The sequence below is a fragment of the Colletes latitarsis genome, chromosome 4 (assembly GCF_051014445.1).
Source record: "Colletes latitarsis isolate SP2378_abdomen chromosome 4, iyColLati1, whole genome shotgun sequence".
NCBI classification, from domain to species: Eukaryota; Metazoa; Arthropoda; class Insecta; order Hymenoptera; family Colletidae; genus Colletes; species Colletes latitarsis.
Genome location: NC_135137.1, coordinates 26,193,223 through 26,216,465, shown reverse-complemented (window position 1 = coordinate 26,216,465; position 23,243 = coordinate 26,193,223). Strand labels below are relative to the sequence as shown.

Below are 23,243 nucleotides of genomic sequence, written 5' to 3'. Positions count from 1 at the left end.
GAATAGTAGAACGTGTAAAAATAAACAAAGTATCAAATCACTCACTATCAGGGAAATATATTTTGTTCCTGGAAGTACTGTGAAATCAGATCGCGCGCCAAGTACTGGTCTTACGACTTCGATAATCACTTTAACGCGATAAGTCTGCCGGTCGTTCGTACAATCGATAAACGACGCTATAATATCCATGAGCATTTATCTTTATATGTACTAATTGTGATTGTTGTTTAGTAGATACGATTATGATAATTAATGAAACCTAGCGCTTCCTTTTTTGTCGATATGCGAAGTTCAAAGAATTATTAGAAGATTAGAATCATCATTTTACAATAAAGCACTACAAAACTTCTACAAAGAATTTTTTTTACATATCAACAAGACAAAATTTTTTTATATTTTTGTGTTTTTTATATTTGTATATTTTTTTTATATTTTTATAATGTCGGAGAGTGTTGGAAATTATTGTTTCAATAATAATATGTAGTTACCTATGTTAACGTAGAGTGAAGATTAATGTTCAGTAATATTCAAATCATAAACTGCACCGATAGATTTAATTGTTATTTTCAGCAAAGAATGGGTTCAACGATGAACATAATGATCATTCGTTTATGAATCAAGCTTTCATGGCGCATTTAATTAAACTGAGAGTATGATCATGCATTCGCAATGTAGCTGTTATAATTCTATCGATTTATTGGTCCAACATAATTATAGAGTACAATTGTAATTGAGAAATCTCTGCAATCGACGATTCGTGTTACAGCCAACGACCGACGTGATAATTATAGGTTTCAAATTAGACTGATATAAATTGATTCTATGAAACTTCTTTTATACTTAGACTACGGATGTTTACACAAATACATATGTTTCTAGGAAATAAATAAAAGAGTAAAACCTAGATAGAAGTTGGTTTCATCACTAGAGGTCCTTAAAAAAATATTTTTTATCTTGCATATTTTACCTATGACATATGTTTTGCAAATTTGTATAAAAATATATGTCGAAACATACTGCATATGTCATATATGTTTATTGCATTTTTTTTCCTAAAATTAATGCTTATATGAGCTTTCGAACATCTATTTCAGTCTACTGATTCAACGTGTGTATACGATAATAGTGGCAGACATGACAACATAAGTATTTGTACATCTCGTGAATCATTAATGGTAACAGTTCATAGATACTACGAATAGTATCAATCACTAATTCTGAAGTATTCTTGCTATTTCAGTAAATTCAAAATATGCCACAATCACATCTTATAATGTTGAGCGTTCGTTCTCAGTTTATAAATTGACATTCGTTAAAATTAAAACAAACGAAATAAACGAACATTTTTATCAAAATTTCAACGTGTCACGTACCACGAATAATAGGATTATTTCTCCAAAATAAACGAAGATATAATAATTAACGCGATACTGTGCTTTTTTTATTTAAACTGCGGGCGTTCGTACAATCGATAAACGACTCTGTGAATTCCATAGCATTTATCTTTATATGTACTGATTGTGATTGTTGTTTAGTAGATACGATTATGATTATTAATGAAATCAGGCGCTTCCTTTTTTGTCGATATGCGAAGTTCAAAGAATTATTAGAAAATTAGAATCATCATTTTATAACAAAGCACTACAAGACTTCTACAAAGAATTTTTTTTACATATCAACAAGACAAAATTTTTTTATACTTTTGTACATATTAAATAAAAATAATTTGACATTTCAAACCGTTTGTGAATTCTGTTTGTAAAAATTATTTTTCTTGTATAAATCTACAATAACTTACATTGAAACTTTTGTATAATCATTACAAAAAATGTTAAAAAAGAATTTTTAAATGTGAAGATTTGTCTTCTTTTAGATCTAAACTATTTAACTCTCCCTTCGTGCACTCGGATCCTAAAAACAGGATATTCAATCTTGTTAATACCTACAGCAATTTTTGTAGTATCATTCCGTATTGATATAAGAAAAGCGATCTGTAACACCAGTATACCATAATCTAACTGTCAACCTTTTCATTTTCATTCCTTTTTTTGTTATTTCTTTCTATTTTATGAAACATCTGTACACTGTAATTGTATTCATTAGAATATTAATATATTAATATTAAAAAAGATTGGCTCGTTTATAATAACTAAAATAAAAGCTTACAATTTGTCAAGGATTGGAAATCGATTACAAAACAACGTTACGCTTCGTATTAATGAATCGTAAAACCGACGTAGGAAAAAAACCGTGTATCGATGATCGATAACATGAATTGGACTGAATCCCTTTTTGTCTATGGAGGTAAACACGTTGTGAATCTAGCACACGTTTTGTTCAGCAAAAAGTTTCTATACTGCCGATACCGACAACAAAGGAGATTAATAATCCTAGTCTCTTGATTATAACAGGCATTGATTCCTACAGGATGTTAAAGCTGGTTTCAGTGCAACAGGAGCACATTGTTAGTAGTTGATTCCCTTCGGGCCATATTCTGTTAAAATCGATCATGAAGATTATAGAATGCAAGCAATATATTTCAAAATATAAGATGTTTCATAAATTGTAAAGTCCACTTGACCGATATACAGAAGATAAAAAAAATACGAAACAGACAGTAAGAATTGAAGGTAGACTGTTTAAGAGCACATGCATAGATTACACATCACTTGTTGAATTCAAATAAAGATTAGAGGCGTAGATTCTACTTCGTAAAATTTTCACTTTATTGCTAACCGGATATTATGGTGATCCATTTCTTGCTAAAATTAGTGCAGAAGTCGAAAAATAGATTATGTATGAAAATATCAAGTGGTCCAAGCAATTGACTTGAAATCCTCTTAATTTATCTACCTTTTAAATTAAAATACTTTTTAATTTCTGGCAGTGATCGAAAAATACAGTTAATTTTAATTACCTTTTTTCTAAATTTTGTTTGAATTTATACTCTTTCTCGAAGCAACTATATTTTCTTATGGCATTTTTATAGGAAAAAATTTTATTTTTAAGAACTTTTTAAAATACTGTTCTTGTAGAACAGATATTTTACAACTTTTATTATGACAGTTTCATTTTGACTGTTTGAACGGGACCTATTGAAAAAGTTCCATTACTGTTTCAACCTCTGCTTTTTGGTATCCTTAATATACGGAATGTTCCAGATTTTTCCAATTAAACTTCAAGAGCATAATTTGAAAGTGAAAACAAGAAAAAAGTGTCACATGAAAGTCAGTCATAATTGCTTTGTTATGAAGGTGTAAGAGAATATTGAACGCAACATGAAATGATAAAGAAACAGAAAATTTTCAATGACAGAATATGAAAAGTCGATCGTATTTATCTTATCCGTATATTCGTATAATGCGTCACAATAAACAATTACTTATTATGCTGAATTTCTCATTACAAAATGTCGTCCTTGCACGTTAATGCATTAGTGAGGTATGGAATTTATCACACTAGGAATTTCCAGACTGTTTTGTTGAATTTCGGTGATCGAGTTATTAATTAATTGCACGACATATTGCTTCGTATGAATTTCATTTCCATCGAATATAACTTGTGTTTTAGAGTTTCCTATAGGTAGAAACCAATATGTGTAAGACTTGATAGTCGCGTGAATTAAAAGGCTAAGCCTTCGTAGAAAGTTCACGTTTGTTCATAATTTACAGCACAAAGCAAATACATAAATGAGATAAACACTATTGACGTTATTATGGGCGTGGACGAGCAATTTGATATTTTAAAAAATATTTTATTCCTAACAGTAAAATTGCTTAATAAGCAATAATAATTATTATGAACCTTATTTTATAAATTCGAATAATCACAGATAGGAATTTTGATAATCTTCTTATATTCTTCTGTTCGTATTCCTCTGGTGGCTGCATATCCAGGTGATTCCACAGATGAACTTCTTGGCTGGTCCTAAGTAACCTTGACTGAACTTATTCCTTGATGTAGTAGGAACTACTCTTTTCTTTTCTTTGCCGGAAACTTAACTTTCGTACTAAATTATTATGACTCGTAGACGGAATTAAACTTAATCTGAGTAACTTTGTACAAGGAACTAGTTGTCGACGCAGAAGAAACTAAAGCTACTGTTGAGAATGTTCGTATTTTATAGGACTCTTCTGCGTTTCCTTAGTTTTGTTTCAGAATGTCTCAAGAAATTGATCAAATATTTCTCTTTACGATACTTTTTATTTAATCAATATTACATTATACGCATATACACCAATAACACATATAAAAAACATACTGAAAAGAATATATATAAAGCAAGTAATTGGACAGTAAGTAGACTATTTGTTTAAAATATGATTAAATTATTATTATTTTGCACATACACCCTTCGTGTCAGTAGCAGTTTATATTCTTCGAGAAATATTTTTTCTAAGCGTTTTACATTGTTCAAGTCTAATTTCGTTGCATTTATTTATTTCGTTTTGTTATAATAATGTCTTCGATTTCATTTCCTTAAAGTCGTTTCCTAAAACTGATTTTAGAAATTTATATTTGACTTTAAACTTTCAGACAAAGATACTACTTAAAGAAATTTTCAAGAAATCACGTTTATCCGAGGAAGTGATTATAACAAATTTTATAAACATATAAGAAGTGTCGTGTACGTTGCGTTAATCTGACGTGTTTGGTGATTTACATCGCGATGAATATACAAGGTGTTCGGACACCCCTGGGAAAAATTTTAATGGAGGATTCTAGAGGCCAAAATAAGACGAAGATCAAGAATACAAATTTGCTTATTGAGGCTTCTATATTAATATTTTAATATCTTCTATAATAGCTGCTATATTAATACTTTTTAAAGTTATTAACGTTTAAAGTACCGTCCGTACTGAATTTTTTTCTAGAAACTGGCTAGGATTTCGAGGGTAGGTTTATTCACCAAAAATTATTGTAATTGCCCCCCGCAACCGAAAATAATTTTTCCAAAACGATTTGAAATTTTTTTTTTTCGTCGAAAAATTTAGACACCTAATTAAATAAAGAATTTCGGTAACGAATTTTGTTCTCGAAAGTGCGTAGGATTTCAGGGGTATGTGTAATGACCAAAAATGATTGTAATTGACCCCTGCAACCGAAAATAATTTTTCCAGAACGATTCGAAATTTTTAAATTTAATTGTTAATAACTTTTTAACGAAGCCTCCATCAACAAATTAGTGTTCTTGATTTTCGCCTTATTTTGGTCTCTAAAATTTCCCATTAAAATTTTTCCCAAGGGTGGCCGAACACCCTGTATAGCAATCGAGGGGTCGGTCGAGCGCTTATGAGAGCGCAACCCCTCTGGTGGCGAGTATGAGAGGCGACGCCACAGAGTGATATCTCTGGTTTTGCTTCGGTATACAGGGTGCTCGGTTACCCTTGGAAAAAATTTTAATCAGAGATTCTAGAGGCCAAAATAAGATGAAAATCAAGAATATCAATTTCTTGATTGAAGCTTCGTTAAAAAGTTACAAAAAAATTAAATTATAAAATTTCAAATTATTCAGAAAAAATTATTTTTGGTTGTAGGGGTCAATTACAATAATTTTGGGGGAATATACATACTCCCGAATTCCTATATACTTTCAAGAAAAAAATTCCTCATCGAAAATATAATGAGTGGCCAGAAATGTTACCCTAAAACATATGAATTTTTAAAACATCATAACTCCTGAATGGATTGGAAGATTTTAATGTTTCAACATGCAAACAACGCGTATTTTGGTAAAGAATGCACTGTCGCACGTGTACACGTATCTATTGAACAGCATTGGAAACTGTACTTGCCAGTAGTAACGGACGTCAACGATCAGACTACGTTGAAAACACCGGTTCTCGTCCGATCACCGAAGTTAAGCAGCGTCGGGCGCGGTTAGTACTTGGATGGGTGACCGCTTGGGAACACCGCGTATTGTTGACATTCTTTTTTTTTCTTTTTTCGACATTTGTCTGATGTTAAAAATTGATAAACCACAGAAGCTAGAAGGGACGCAATCTATCTGGTGAAGATCCTCAAAAAATAATATGTGGGATTTCAGGTAGGATATTTGTATAATAAAGGTCGAGATAAGCCATCAAAATAATTTTTCTACCGAATCATGGATACTTGTGGAATAATATCGCAAATTGTTTTTAAATTAACATCAATGTTTAGAAAATTATAGTAATCAAAGCACGTGAGATATTCCACGTGTATCTAACCATATGTGAAGTAACGCACTGTCGCGCGTGTACACGTATCTATTGAACAGCATTGGAAACTATACTTCCCGGTAGTAACGGACGTCAACGATCAGACTACGTTGAAAACACCGGTTCTCGTCCGATCACCGAAGTTAAGCAGCGTCGGGCGCGGTTAGTACTTGGATGGGTGACCGCTTGGGAATACCGCGTATTGTTGACATTCTTTTTTTTTTTTCTTTTTTCGAAATTTGTCTGCTGACGAAAATTGATAAACCGCAGAAGCTAGAAGGGACGCATTCTATCCGGTGAAGTTCTTCACGGAATAATATGTGGGATTACGGGTAGGACATTTGTTTAATAAACGTCGAGATAAGTTTTGAAATTAATTTTCCTACCTTATCTTGGATACTTGTGGAGTAATATCCCGAATTTTTTAAACTGACATCAATGTTTAGAAAATTACATTGATCAAAGCACGTGAGATATTCCACGAGTATCTAAACATATGTGAAGTAATGCACTGTCGCACGTGTACCCGTATCTATTGAACAGCATTGAAATCTGCATTTGCCAGTAAAAACGGACGTCAACGATCAGACTACGTTGAAAACACCGGTTCTCGTCCGATCACCGAAGTTAAGCAGCATTGGGCGCGGTTAGTACTTGGATGGGTGACCGCTTGGGAACACCGCGTATTGTTGACATTCTTTTTTTTTCTTTTTTCGAAATTTGTCTGATGTTAAAAATTGATAAACCACAGCAACTAGAAGGGACGCAATTTATCTGGTGAAATTGCTGAAAATATAATATTTAGAACTTCGGTTAGTGCTTTTGTATGATAAAAATTGAGAAAAATCATTGTATTGGTCTTTCGTTATACATATACTTGACATAAAACTTATTCATTTGAAGATTAATTATATTAATGCAATGTAGCCGTAAAATCTGTCATGTATATTTATATATACTGGGTGTTCCGCATTTTTCTTTACACATTTCGACAGTGTGTTCTACAAGTAAGAATAAGACTAGAGTGTTATATAACAAAAGATTCATAAATGCTTAGAAAGTTATGACAAAAATATGTAATGTGATGTGTACGCTGTTGAGTATACCTGTGTTTCTATTTCAAAGTGACGCCTGCATTTGACACACTGTTAACATTGACGTACTATTGAATTAATTGTTGACTTTAGTTTGTTGCAATTTTGTCGAATCTCTTCACATGCGATATTGACTTTTTCAATTAGATATGTAGTTCATCTCTTGTGCGTGTTTCTATATTGTAAACTTTCTCTTTCAGAGAGAAATTGAAATTCTAATTGTATCTAATTATATCGTCTAACAATGGCGGGAGATCATTTGTTAAAGACGTTAGAAAAGATCCTCCTGTCAACCCCTCAGGAAGGAAATAAGGTCCGATTAAGAATTCATCACACATGCCCAACCAAACATTGCATTTAAATTAATGCTGAAATGATCTTTCTCTCACAGCATATGGATTCTCAGTTACCCATACATGATTATCGTGTAAATTAAATATGTCTTTGCGTGTAAAGGTAGCTTTGTCAGTCCACAGCATTTTTGATTCGAATTGAATATCTTTGTTTAGGATATGTATGTATCATTTACAAAATTGCATCTTCTTAACGAAGTCACTTGGTAATAAGGTCTGCACATAAGTATAATGATATGGATACATATTCATAGATTTCAGCGTTCTCCAAATAATACTTTCAGATATTTGCAGCTGACAAGAAGCACGACGAATACTTGATGTAGAAAATTTTTGAAATAATTTTCAATTCTTGCAGATCATTGCTCAAACGAGCTCGTTTCATACAACTATTGACTGAAGTCTGATAAACATTGTCTGATGTGGTATTCTTCTATTAAAAAACATTTCACGATGCTTTCAAACGGTAGCTCTAGAATTTCCGGCACATAAACCCTATACGAAATGAATATCTGAATACTCGCGATTAGAGAATACTTTTGGCATTTTGAATACTCTAATTCGTTTACAAGACACGACGAAATTAAAATTACGTTCGTAGTAGTGTACAACTTGTCGTCATAGAGACTCAACATTACAAAATCAGTAAATGTACCCTAATTTATATGTTCATGTTACTTAATATCGGCACTACATACGTATCGTCTTGTCCTGTATTAAACTGAGAGACACAGCGTTATCATATCTTTCACAGTTCATATGTTTGTCATAACTTCTTAATAAAGGATTTATGGATTTTTTGTTTGTATAACATTTTAGTCTTATTTTTATTTGTAGAACACACTGCTGAAGTGTGTACGAAAAAAATGCGAAACATCCTGTATAACATATTTTATTCTTTTTCCTTGGACTTGACGTTTGAAGCATATTGGACAATCTACATGTTCTTCTTTATGTGTGTGAAATAATTATATTAAATCCTCTGTCTAAACGATAAGCTGGTCAAGTGACAACGGTCTACGTTTGAACCAACAGTGTAGTATAAATACAAATCGATCTAATTTTTTCTCAATCATATTATATTCAAAATATTGATGAAATACTTGATAGTTATTTGGATCGTATCATAATACATATTACGAAAGGTAGCTATAATATTAATCAAAAAATTCTATGTCGAACTGGACTCGACATACGCTCGTCTGAAATGAAATACGGTGTCGAGTCCAGTTTGACATAAGACTGTAACAGGTTAATACTTGAATTTGTGTCCTTGTTTAAAAATTAGATATTTCTATCACGCCATTCTATGCAAACGCAATACACTTAATGTTTTATGAAACTTAATATCCATCACAATTATTCAGGCATATTTTTCGAGATTGTTTTGATATATGTAGCCGATAAAAAGGAAGATATTATAAATAAATAAAACTTCACTGATGTAGGTTGCTTATTATGATAAGGTATTGTATCCATTTTTATAGCTGTCACAGGAAGTCGCTCTCTATTTTTTGCCAGTTTCCTAACGGTTAACAGAGCATACGATTATAATAAAGAACCTTAGAAGCTTATTATATTTCGATATTCTTATTACAATTATATATCATGTATTACTTTCGTTTTGAAATTTTGCATAAGTGTAGTACAAGCGACCTTATTAACAAAATCACCATTTGTTCCAAAAAAAAACGAATCTAAGGATAAAAACACTTCCTTGAAACAGTACGAGTTTTCATATTATCGTGAATATCTACAGCACAGAGAATCTACTTTCAACTATATTTTCAAAAAATGCAGAATATTAAAAGCATTTTCTTAAGAAATTTTTTAAAAGGTAAAAATTCTGTGTATGTAAATGTCTAATCTATTAACAAGTTTGCTTTGATTTTGTAAATACATAAATATTTGCAAATACTATCCTTTTTACACTATTTTTAATTTTCCACGCGAAAACTTATTTGTTATTATAGTGACTATTGCTGATTATTAGACTAACGTATTTAAAATGCCACATGCGTGAATATGCGATACTATTGTCTTTGTAAAAATTAAAATCATTGTTTTTTTATCACTCTGATTTAAACAACGCAAAACACTTTATGTTAGTTATACGTTTAACAATTTCGAATAAACAAAAATACATTGGTAGAATATAAAAGAATGCGAGTAATTTTTAATTTTGTTGTTCCAGCTACTACTGGATGAGGAAGTATAAATTAAACAGGGATTATTGTTTAATAATTTCTTTTAATTTGACAAAATGTGTAAGCTTGCAAAAAATCGCATCAGTTTACTTTGTCTAAAATTGTAACATGAGTTAATTGTTGCTTTTTAACATTAAACGAAACGTTTGAAAAATTAATAGAACTGAAACGTCACAAATATGAATTAAAACAAAATAACGGATAATTATTTTAATAATAATCGTGGATAGTAATTGAATGGTATTTTATATTTTGTTCCATAGCGTTTAAATCACTTTAAATGTAGAGCAATAAATGCGTTTCAATGTTCAATCTGTTTTCTAATTAAAAAATTGTGTTCAATTAGAGTAATCTGAGAAATTTGAGAATCAATTAAATAAAATACTCTTTCTTAATATAACAAATCTGATTGTTTCCAATAATTCAACAGTTTAATTACGATTATTAATGATGATATATTTTAGTGATTTATTTTTGAATAATTTAATATATCTATATTTGTTTTTAAACATATTACGTATATCTTTTGTATCTAAAAGCATCTCATAAACATGATTTGCAATATGCAGCCGTTGTATCTACCTTCTGTTGCCAGCCATAACAGTGACAAAATAGACTTTTAAAAAATGGAAACGTCTGGTGTAAAATAATTGTTTTCCGTTTTTTTCTGCAGTTAAGTTGCTAAAGAAACATTTACTTTATATGTGTATCAAATGTTCAATTGGTCGAATCAATAGTGCCCCGTCGAGCCGAACCAGGTAAACGCTTGAATCACCGTTAATAAGCGAGGACGGTCAACACGACCATATCAAAGGACTTCTTTATAACTTCCAGCTATGTCCTGTGTGCGTGCCGCCATAGGAAGGCAATTTTGATCATAAACCAATTTTCGATCGCCACAGTACCATCTCGCGTACCTACTTCAATGCATATAGCGAAAGCCTCCACCTTAAGAGCCCGATGTTTGACTTGTAGTACCGTTATCAAAGTTCAACCTTCATTACTAACTGAATTTTTTACACGTACACAATCCCTGTTGAAAAATATCAGGTCCTCTTTCATAAGAACTGATTGAATAAATATATACAGGGTGTTTGGCCACCCCTGGGAAAAATTTTAATGGAAGATTCTAGAGGCCAAAATAAGACGAAAATCAAGAATATCAATTTCTTGAGTAAGGCTTCATTAAAAAGTTATTTAAAAATTAAATTAAAAAATTTTTAATCATTCTGAAAAACTTATTTTTGGTTGCGGGGCTCAATTACAATCATTTTTTATGAATACACATACCCCCGAATTCCTACCCAATTTCGAAAAACATACGAGTAATTAGTGAAATTTTTATACGAAATTACAAAATTTCAAATCATACTAAAAAAATTATACTTAGTTATAGGGATCAATTACAAGCATTTTTGGTGAATAGACATATCCCGAAACTCTACAGACTTTCGAGAAAAAAATTCAGGAAGGTGGACTTCTTTTTTGAAATTGAAAAATTTCAAATCGTTTTAAAAAAATTATTTTTAGTTGCAGGAGTCTATTACAATCATTTTTGGTCAATGGACATACTTCCGAAATCCTACCCACTTTCTAGAAAAAAATTTAGTGCATGTAGAAATTTAAACGTTAATAACTTTTTAACGAAGCCTCCATCAACAAATTAGTATTCTTGATTTTCGTTTTATTTTGGCCTCTGGAATCACCCATTCAAATATTTCCCAGGGGTGGCCGAACACTCAGTATGGCAAATTGGTGATTCCTACATTTCTTTCGCATATATGTGAACTATATTGGAGTCGCTATTTTGTTTTTTCTAATTATGACTTTTAATTCGTAATCAGCAACCTCAGAAACCACTATATATCAAATTTCAGGTGATTCCGACATTTCTTTCGCATATATGTGAGCTATATTGGAGGCGCCATTTTGTTTTTTCTAATTATGACTTTTGATTCGTAATCAGCGACTTCGAAAAACCCTTATCTACAAATTTTTAGCTAAATTGAAGAACTCCTTCATATTTTGGCCAACTTTTCGGGATTTGGGACCACTGTGCAGAGGTACGGGGTCCGACCGCCGAGAGATACCCAGAGCGCTGGTGAAGAAGAATCGAACTGTCAACTAATTTGGAGATTCAGACTTGACTCGCCTAATCCTAACTAGCTTAAGCTAGTAATGTACTTTTGAAACACGGCTCGAATCCAATTTTAACAAGAAAAAATAATACTTCCTCGATGCTTCCTCTTTATCACTCATGGTTAGGTTCGCTTCGGTATTAATCCGGCGAATCAGATTTGTTCCTTACTACATCCAGGTATTGCTCCTTGAAGCTGGAGTACTCGCTACACCTGAATAAAGCTATAAGACTGGTATTGTCAGTGTGGGTAAGAGGACACGATATTCTCCATCTCCCGAAGCAACCGCAACGAAACGAAGATGCTCCGCTGTCAACAAACGGGGAATCACACTGGTGTCATATTTATCCACCGAAGTATGGTTACAAACCCCTCAAACCTTTCGTAATAAATCATTCTTGTTTGATAGTATTTTGAAATCGTACATGTTTTACACTCATTATGACGTATAGTATACAATTTATATACTTGCTTATGTACAATTTTTGAAACGTATTAAATACTTTATCTGTAAGTATTTTCATTTTCCAATAATTTAATAAAGCCCCATATTTTTTCAGGGCAAACAGTTACACAGTTCAAAAACTAAAAAAGTGAGCAAAATTTAAACGATTTATTTTATTACCAGAGACCGATGGATAAGTACACATTTTATCTTTTTACATATAACTGAAGATGAAAGTTGCGTTTTGAAATTTTGTTATCTACTTTATATTAACATTTATGTCAATAACCAAAATATATACTCATGGTTATTTAGTAACCAGTAACCAAGGTACCGTGGGTATTCAAAGTCCGTTATTAGAGTAAGTCACATATAAAATAATAATATTCTTCTGAAATTTTTCCTTACCTACTATGATATACTACTTACTGTTTTCAAAGATTATAGCAAAAAAATATTAATAGTTATAATATAATCTGTCACTGAAAACGCACGTATGCATGTAGTTCTCGATTCTTACCAAGGCGGCAAACAAAACATTATCTTATATTTTATAAGTATAAACTATATAAAACTATGTAGTAATTAATGAACAAAAAATACATTTTAATTTTTCCACGTTATTTTGGTTCCATACAAACGTTTCCATAAAATGGATCATAATGTCTAGACATTATTTATGGGGTTATATTAGACATTGTTTATACTATAAAGGTAAGAAACAATCTAAAAATGAAAATCATTGAAGTGTGTGCATCCATGCCTAGTAAAATAATTAATAAGAAGTACCGCAAACGAAATCGAAAAAGTTCAGAAGTGCATTATTAATAATGGGAGTCACATTGAACATGATATGTAGGCTTATCAAAAAAATAAATTGGAAAATGCTAAATATTATGCTTACAACATAGGAGTAAGCATAATATTTAGCATTTTCCAATTTATTTTTTTTATTCCGGAACTTGCAAAACCTTGAAGTATAGTGTGTGAGATGTATGAATTTGCCTTGACAGCCGTTTTCATGCTGAGTAAAAAATGTATGTCATTCCATTTAAGAATTGAAGGTCAGCTTTACTTCTCGAAAAATATTTTACATACAAACAATCGGTATCATACATCTTGTTGTTCATAAAATATATTCAAACTTTTCCCTTTTGCGTTCTTTTCATATATTTACGTTTGTAAGAAAAATTCTAGTAAAATTTAACGCAAACGCCCTGTGTATAAAGCATTAAAAGTATTTTAGACAAAATTAAGTAAAACATTTATAATTAGAAATTTGATTATTAAAAAGTGAGAAAATTTGATATCCTTGAAATACATACTAAGAAAGTTCTGTAACAATTTTGTCTCTTTTAATTTGAGCTAAAAATTGATTCTTATACCGATACTGAGCTTATTGTTAGACAGAGACAAAGTTTGCGTAATGAATGTCATTGTTAATATACAATATTTTGTATTTTGGTTGATATTGGTCGAGATATTGTAGGTGGTACAACGAAGAATCAAAACAGATGGTATGAAAAAACCTCTGGGTCGACCTCATTAATGGCGAAATCATTAAAGAATTTCCTTCAAGAGTAATAAGAGTACTTACCATAATATTCAAAGTTAAACCTCCCCAAATCACTTCCTCATTAACTGGAAAATATTACGAGTCATTATGCTGCTCAAATCTAATGAAAACTTGCATATCTCCTATTATAAATCAATTTCATTATCTTCCCAAGCTGTCAAAATTATTAATAAAAATAATTTTAGTGGACAGACAAATTCAGAGAAAAATTTAATTTCACCACATCAATTTGGATTTGAAAATAAATATGCTATGGCTGAACGGATTTGTAGGTTAATAAAGAAAATCATTATACGAATACAGAGCCAACCGGTGCTGCTACCACAGAAATAACAGACATATCCATACTTGCTGACGACACAGACATACAAGCGAGTTACAAGGAACCTACGATACACTGCAAGTTATACATTACGACACCATTCTGTAAAATTAGAACAGTGGTTAAGTAAATAGAAAATAAAAAAATTTTACTGCTAAACATACACACATTTACTTTAAAGAAAGATACAGCTTCCAAAATAACCTTTAACAATGTAATTATACCGTAAACTAAAATAATTATATACTTAAATATGGGAACATCGTGTACATACTAAAACCAGAATAAAAGTCCAAATTCAATCGATAGCAGAAGAAATAACATGTCTAAATGACAGAAGTAACGTAATGTTAAGTAATTACATTAACAACGCAGCTAAACAATTTTGTAGAATCAAAGCATCCGAAAAGTTTTATCTTAAATTTTATATAAAAATAAATTTTTTAAAAATTTATAAATGCATTAAGATCTCTGTATAAATGCCAAAATAGAAGTTTTACGAATTGAAACAATTGTATATACTTTCAACTTTTTCCTTATCTCTTGATTATTGACACTGCAGCATGTATATCCATTAGAGTGATTTGGTAGAAATTTGATACCTAGTCCTTTTCTTCTGTATACAATTAGAGACGGCACATATCTCTATCTGTGTCATAATTAGGTTATCCAAATGTATTTGATAAGATAACCGTTGATCAACAGGAAAAGTGCTTTTAGTTATCACCTTTCTGTACTGTCGTGGCCTCTGCAACAGTCGTTTGTTTGCCTCACTCGAATGTGCTTCTCCGTGCTTAACACTTTGACTGCCATATACAGGGTATTCGGTCACCCCTGGGAAAAATTTTAATGGGGGATTCTAGAGGCCAAAATAAAACGAAAATCAAAAATACCAATTTGTCGATGAAGGCTTTGTTAAACAGTTATTAACGTTTAAAATTCCGACCGTACTGAATTTTTTTCTCGAAAATGCACAAGATTTCGGGGGTATATCTATTCACCAAAAATAATTGTAATTGACCCCCGCAAACGAAAATAATTTTTTTAGAATTTACTAAAAATTTTTTTTTCGTCGAAAAATTTAAGCACCTACCTGTCGATTTTTCTTACAAATTACTTTTTCATTTTTAGTAATTTTCTTTGACGCACTACAGAAAAATTGTCTAATACTTTTTTGTAGGTACCTATAAACTCTACTTCAGAAAAAAGTTTCATTGAAATATATTCACAATTGTAGGAGTTATAGCTGTTTGAATATTGGACCATTTTTATGGGGTTTTTCTCATTTTGCGGGGTCAAGGACCAACTTTTCGAATATTTTTGCAATTTGTACATATTCTCCACCAAAATACGCGTAGTTTGCTTTTTTAAACATTAAAATCGTCCAATCCGTTCAGAAGTTATGACATTTTAAAGATTCGCATGAAAAATCGGGCAGACATTTCTGGCCAGAAATTAGATTTTCGGTAAGGAATTTTTTTCTCGAAACTGAGTAGGATTTCGGGGGTATGTCTGTTGACCAAAAATGCTTGCAATTGACCCCTGCAACTAAAAATAATTTTTCCAAGACGATTCGAAAGTCTTTTTTTTCACCCAAAACTTTCAGCACTTACTCGAATTTTTTTCTCGAAAATGGGTAGGATTTCAGAAGTATGTGTATTCACCAAAAATGATTGTAATTGACCCTCGCAACCGAAAATAATTTTTCCAGAACGATTTGAAATTTTTGAATTTAATTGTTAATAACTTTTTAACGAAGCCTCCATCAACAAATTGGTATTCTTGATTTTCATCTTATTTTGGCCTCTAGAATCCTCCATTAAAATTTTTCCCAGGGGTGACCGAACACCCTATATATATATATGGGTGACAAGATTTACCATTATGATACTAGAAAAATTAATTCTCGTAGAATTAATTAAGACGTTGGGGCAAATAAATTTCGATAAAATTTGTGAATTTTAACAAGGTTACAAAAATAAGTGTTGAAACAAATGTTAGCTTATGTAGCTTACAATGTTTTAAAATCAAAATTTTACTTTTGCGGAATATTATAATGTTTTGACCTGGCAGTAAACGTGTTAAATTGTAGAAATCTTATTTCTAATATTTGGATAAAAATCCTTCAAATGAAGGAAAAGTCGTTTCTTAAAATTTCCTTGAAAAATGTTATTTATTTTAAAAGCTATAGCAGTTTTTCCTGACGTAACGCGATTGAAACAAAACACACGAAATATTAACATAATAACTAGACTGCAGATATTTATGCACTTATGGGAAATTTTAATTTTCAAAAAACTACAGAATGCACTTTATATACAAAAATATAAAGAATACTTAAAGTAAGATACGAATTATTATATTACAATCCTCTACAATGCTCCCATTTCAGTAATTCTATCGATAAAAACATGAATTTGCATAAAGATCCGCAGTCTAATAATAAGTTATGTTTGGATTGATGAATTTTATCAAAAAGGCATCTATGTATAAATTTACTATATTTAATTATAAAGTTTCTTGATGATACAAAAACAAATCATTGCTATCAATAGGTTGCGTAATCTGTTGTTCTAATCAAATATTCAATACTCAAGAATAGGAGCTGAAATAAACTTAAATAATTTTCTTGATGTAATGAAATTCAAATAAATCCATGGAACGTTTCGATAAACCGACAATGTTCACTTCATTTTGCCAGTCGCTAATGCTCTCTTAGAACGCAGTCACGAACTGCCGTCTGGATCGTTAGTTTGATAAATCGTCACGCGAATGGCCAGGTGCCGTGGATATAGGCTGGCACGCCGGATGACGAAGGACGTGTGTAAATCACACACGTACCGATAACCCGAACGATGACTTCCTGGAGTCTGGCCAAACGCAGACAACCGGGAACGCCAGCAACTGAACGAAAAATACAAAAACACACGTGCGTGTATTTTGTACGCATTACGCTGCGTCCTAATTAGTGTTGTATAGCGACAAAACCGTTTGTTCATCCAACCGATCGATAGTCGTCAAAATGCATTGTCAAATTCTAGAAGTGAAAAAAACAACTCTCATATGACTGAAAACTAAACATATTTTTTAAATTCTTCAGATGTCAAATAAGTAAACAAATTTAAATAACTTACTACTTTTTTCGAGTATTTTAGCCACCTTTTCCTACTACTCTGTATCCACTAATATTTTTATAATTTAGCATTCATTTATTTCATAATATTATTAAAGTAAATCAGTTAACTGTTTCTGACAAGCATACTCGTCATGAAAAAAATGTAAAATTGTGTATTATGACGAGTGTACTTGTCATGAAAAAAGTGTAAAATTTCGTGTTATGACGAGTATATTCGTCATCAATAATAAGTAGTGACAATTTGCAGTTTAAATTGCAATTTCAATGAAAACTAAAATATATTCATAAACTTCAAGATGTTTGAAATATTTTGAGGCCTGTCGGAATAAAAGGAACAAATAAAAGTTTATAAATAATTAATGTAAAAAAAATCGCATATAGTATGAATTATTTTTCGTAAATGTATCGTTGTCTTTTATTAGTCATCACAGAAGCAATTACGAATTCATATACAATTAGTGTTCAACTTGCGAAGTTCCATTATGCATTGTACCATGCTTTGCTGAATGTTATTCTCTAACAGCAAATTAAAGTAAGAAATTGATTTTTCATGTTTTTTTTCGTTCATATGCAAAATATTTATGTTAATTTAAGTAAATAAATAAATATAAGTAATGAAATAAAAAAATAAAAGTCATTTTATTACAACCTAATTTCATATTACACATACCCTGTGTTTGACGAGTATACTCGGCGTCGCTAAATTTGTGCGACGCAATTTAGATACGCATTTTCCAAAGAGGTCGAAACAGTTAACTGGTTAATCTTTTCTATACTTGAAGTATTTCCGAAAAATTATTCATTTTACAATCAACAAACCACTTGGCAATCTGGACACGATCATAGATTAATCCTTGTTTGTTTTTTGTCGTGTTGATCAGTCGGTCGAATTTGTCGCTATACGACATGTAATTAGGACGTAGCCTTACTCGGAGCAGAGTAGATGAGAATGAGCAAGATAGACGAACAGCCTGAGACGATTGGAACTCAAGAATTCAGAGGGCTATTGTTTCATGCTTTCTTTCGATTAAGCATTCATTACAGCTTGGCTGATTAAATCTTCGACAGGCTGGATGTTAATCCTTCTGGAGCTTAATTGCAATTGCAAATGTTCTTATTCCTTAAGTCTGTCGAATTGATAAGGAGATTCTGATTTGAGAAGGCTTAGCTCGCTCTGATACAGAAACGTTTGAATTTTGAAGTAGACGGCAAGATAATCAAATTTTGTAAAAATAATAAAACACAGACCACTTTTAGGAAAAATGGTTTAATTTATTAGAAATATATTATGAACTAACACACACAATGACAGTTTTATATTCTAATATTAAAAGACTTCTGAGAAGAATATTGTCATAACGATTTTTTTTTTATTTCATTATTAGTGACAATCGTAGTAATTAACTCGATTCAGGTTTTGGTCATCTGTAAATGAATGTGAAATTCATGAATTTTGCGAAATTTTAAATGTTGAGTTAAAATGCGATAAATTGTGTCTTTTGATAATCTTAACTCGTTTTATAATAATCATACCGTTGAATCTTTAAATGTTGATGTTTTTTTAGCGCTCTTTCAGCATTTTTTAATGAGGAATTCACGTTTTCTGACGATCCAAGCATTTGTTATTAATGTCGCTTGGACCTGTTTTAAATCGTTTGTACCAGTTGTAAATTTGTGTACGAGATAAACAATTACCACTATACACTTTTTGCATAAATTGATGCGTTTCAGTTTTGCCAAAAACATATATCTTAATGTTGGTTTTAAAAGATAATTTTTTAACTCGTGATAAAAATTGCTCTTACTTGTAATGCTATAATTTAGTTTTCAATTATCTAAAAACAGTAAACTTTGAGGATAATATTATTGAAAAATGCATTTCTCAATAACAATAGTTTTATACAAATATTATTATCTTTTTTCTATTTTTAATAAATTCTGTTATTTTTGATATGTTTTAATTTTATGATTTTGATACTTTTACGGACGATGGAAATAACTAGAAATACTATACACTAGTGTTTCTCGAACTGTGGTTTTCAAAACCCTGGAGTTCGTAAACGCATTTATGTGGGTTCAGAACACAGGAGTAACAGAGGAAAATTATATATTGGAATTAAAAATGCTACTCATAGTATCTTGTTATTATAGAAAAAAAAATAAAGTAAAGAAAATAAAAAACTTGAATGTTTGGAGCATCAGAAATTTACGAAGGGGTCAAGGATCTTTTGATCGATAGTAATCCTTTCTTCGTATTACATTCAATAATGGCCAGGTATATATCAATAATAATTTTATTAAACTCTAGAGGCGTATACAAAATTTTTCTTTATTGAGGGGTGCTGTGAGAAAATAAAGTTTACGAAAAATGGATCTAGATAGAGTAAACAGTGATAAATTCCGACATTTTTACAAGATGCAATAATAAAAAGCTGTACACGTTTGTATCACCTTGTTCCCTTGCTTGCTGCAATACATCTTCCAAATAAGTTTCTAGAATAGTGTCACAAAACGCTCAGATAAAATCTGAATAAAACGAAAATTGTATCTACTATTACATTTTTCACAATGTGACTTTCATCTATCGCTAGAATCAACATCACTATTTCATATGGTCCAAATAAAGCGTTACAAACAATTTTCATGGAAACTAATGAAGATATCGACGCTTTCATTTTAAAATGAAATGGTCCAGGAGTCTACTCTTTTCATGCAACAATTTTTTTGTGATGACTGTTAAGGGGAAAAAGGACTCCTACATCAGTAGGTAATGATTTCTTAGAAAATTTTGCCTAAAATGTCACCCTTGTTTACAGTTTCTAGGGAAATGAACGGACAATTTCAGTGTTCGCTACTTTTTCTCGCAAGCTACTTATATGAGCTATTAGCTTATACGAGCTATTATCAAAAGTCTAAAATAAAATCATTATATTTGTTTTGTTTTTTTTCGCCTTCTTCTCGCTTCTCCAAGGTTTCTCTTCAGAAGAAATTCTTCAGCATAACTCTTTAACTATTCAAAAAAGTATAGTAATTAAGGTGAATGTTACTCAATATGATAAGACCTATTCAAATAGTAATAAATACAACTTTTTATTTGTTTACATTTAGGGATTCTCCATTTTTCATCTTAATAGTCCCAGAAAATTTGTTCTACATGAAAGAATTAGCTCTGGACCGTTTAACTAAAAAGGAAAACAGATGAAATCGATGTCTTCATTGGTTTCTAAAAAACAATTCGTAACATTTTATGTGGATCATATATCAAATTGAGTAGAAAAAATTTCGTTCTCATAAACTTTTTAATATCAAAGGCTATACTAATGTACGTTGCTTCAAATTTTTGACGGTGCACGAATGTAACTGATACTCTTGAGTTTAGTTTACCGGGCATCATTAACTCCTTTCGTTTGAGAGACATATGGATTCGTTTACGTTTACACTCTCCTTTTACGGAAAACTTCTCGGTCTCATGTGCTTTTGCTTAACGATTGTGTGTCATAATTGCACTGAAATATTATACCGCATTGTTGTTAAAAGATGCAGAAAATCACGAATTATAAAAGTTGTATTTTCATATTATTAGTTTCTAATATCCAATGAACCAAATATTTTGCTAAATATATTGTTAAGAAAATTTTGCATAATTTTGTTTAATAAACAAGAAAAATGCATTTAAACTTGATCTTTTGCATTCTAATTGGATTCTTTGAGATCTGTAATCACAGTTTCGATACTTTTTTTTAATTTTGGGGAATATTTGTAATTATTTTACGTGCATTGTCTTAACTTACGTATGATGCAAATACTTTTCAAAAATACACAGACATATTATAGAGCTAGAGATATTTATATGCAAAATATCACGTTCTAGTTGTTCAATTGTAGTCTGCTAATCATTTCGTAAACAATGAATTACACTCTTTCATTGATATTTATTGAAAGTAGATATCATCAACTAAATGTTGTACAATCATCAGCTGTCTTATTTGCATTTTTAGCTAATACTAATATTTAAAACTGACGATTAATGAATTATTAATGATCGTAACGCGATCTATTTTACGTAAGAGGTCACTCCACCTTGATGGGCCCAAAACGAGCGGTATTTTTACAAATTTTTTACAGAAAATGTGTACTTTCAGTCGAAATTATCTGGGCAACATGTATAAATAGTTTCTCGAATTTTTGGAAACAATTTTTTTTAAATGTCTATATTTATTTATAACAGAGAAAATAGCGTTATTCCGAACCACGTAACGGTGTGCACGGTACGCTGGTGCACAGGAAACTCAATTCATCCAACTGAATGTAATGAAATTTTGTACACATATCTCTATCGATTGACGTGTCGATTTTTTTTTAATTACTTCTGGGGATATGACAAAGAAAAAAACTGATATGTAATTGTGGTATTGCCTCCCATGCTCGTCACCAGAGGGGTCGCGCTCTCACAAGCGCTCGACCGACCCCTCACTTGCTATACAGGGTGTTCAGTCACCGGGAAAAATTTTAATGGGGAATTCTAGAGACCAAAATAAAACGAAAATTAAGAATATCAATTTGTTGATGAAGGCTTTGTTACAAAGTTATTAACGTTTAAAGTTCCGACAGTACTGAATTTTTTTCTCGAAAATGCGCAAGATTTCGAGGGTATGTGTAATGACCAAAAATGATTGTAATTGACCACTGCAACCGAAAATAATTTTTTTAGAACGATTGGAAAAATTTTTTTTTCGTCGAAAAATTTCAGCACCTACTCCATTTTTTTTCTCGAAAATGGATAGGATTTCGGAGGTATGTGTATTCACCAAAAATAATTGTAATTGACCCCCACAACCGAAAATAATTTTTCCAGAACAATTTGAAATTTTTTAATTTAATTGTTAATAACTTTTTAACGAAGCTTCCATCAACAAATTGGTATTCTTGATTTTCGTCTTATTTTAGCCTCTAGAATCCTCCATTAAAATTTTTACACACTGCAGCGAAGCAGCGCCACATAATAAACGTGATTATCTTAAAAGCAATGTCATTGGCCATGTTACGAACCAGGGCCGTATAACGCCTGTGGCCTGCGAGTGGGGGAGTGAGTATGGAATATGGGTATTAAGTTTTTATTAGCCCTTATATCGGTCGCCTAGCTTTTCATACGTGATTCTCACTAGGTTGTAGCTGGTTTCGGTAAATATGCGAAAAATCGGTAATTATTTACTTTAGCGATTCCTCACCAATTTCGATGACCTTGAAGTATGTTGTCAAGGTCACTGTTACGAAGATCTTTTCTCTATACATATAACCGCTGCTTGTCCTTAGTTTCCGAGATTTTTCATCAAAAAGATTGCTGCTACTACAATGAATTCTGTCTATGGGTACGTGACTGTGGCAACGTGTGTGTAAGCGTTGAATCGCCGATTATTTATTGTTTCTATAGATACATCGAAGCGATCGGCAATGGATGCGTATAACAAATGTGCTTAGAAACTCGATTTAAGTAAATAATAAAATAAAATCTGACCCAAACCTTGCATAAATCTAACTATTCTATCTAGTAATTAATATAATGGATTCAGTTCAGGTTAGATTTTCTTATTCAAATAATTACTTCAGGCCACGCATTCATCTTCTATTTCAATTTTCTTTGGTATGTGTGTATTTAATATTTTTCAAGGTATGTGTGATTTCGTAACATTAAGTACTCCCAATAAGATTCATCGCTAAGTAGTCGCGTCGCCGCTACAACTGCCTACCTGCCGTGGCACGTCAACCTAAATT

General features: G+C 31.3%; 1 long non-coding RNA gene and 3 other non-coding genes across 4 annotated transcripts in view; 3 read left to right on the top strand and 1 right to left on the bottom strand.

The window, feature by feature from the left end:
• The window catches only part of LOC143341159 (uncharacterized), a 618,628-nt gene that overhangs the window by 510,907 nt on the left and 84,478 nt on the right, over nucleotides 1–23,243 (bottom strand). The gene's annotated exons all lie outside the window — the stretch shown is intronic.
• LOC143341511 (5S ribosomal RNA) lies at nucleotides 5,810–5,928 on the top strand. Its single transcript, XR_013079622.1, has one exon. It is a non-coding gene; the product is annotated as a 5S ribosomal RNA (ribosomal RNA).
• On the top strand, nucleotides 6,293–6,411 carry LOC143341549 (5S ribosomal RNA). Its single transcript, XR_013079648.1, has one exon. It is a non-coding gene; the product is annotated as a 5S ribosomal RNA (ribosomal RNA).
• Nucleotides 6,777–6,895, top strand: LOC143341517 (5S ribosomal RNA). The gene has a single exon (XR_013079627.1). It is a non-coding gene; the product is annotated as a 5S ribosomal RNA (ribosomal RNA).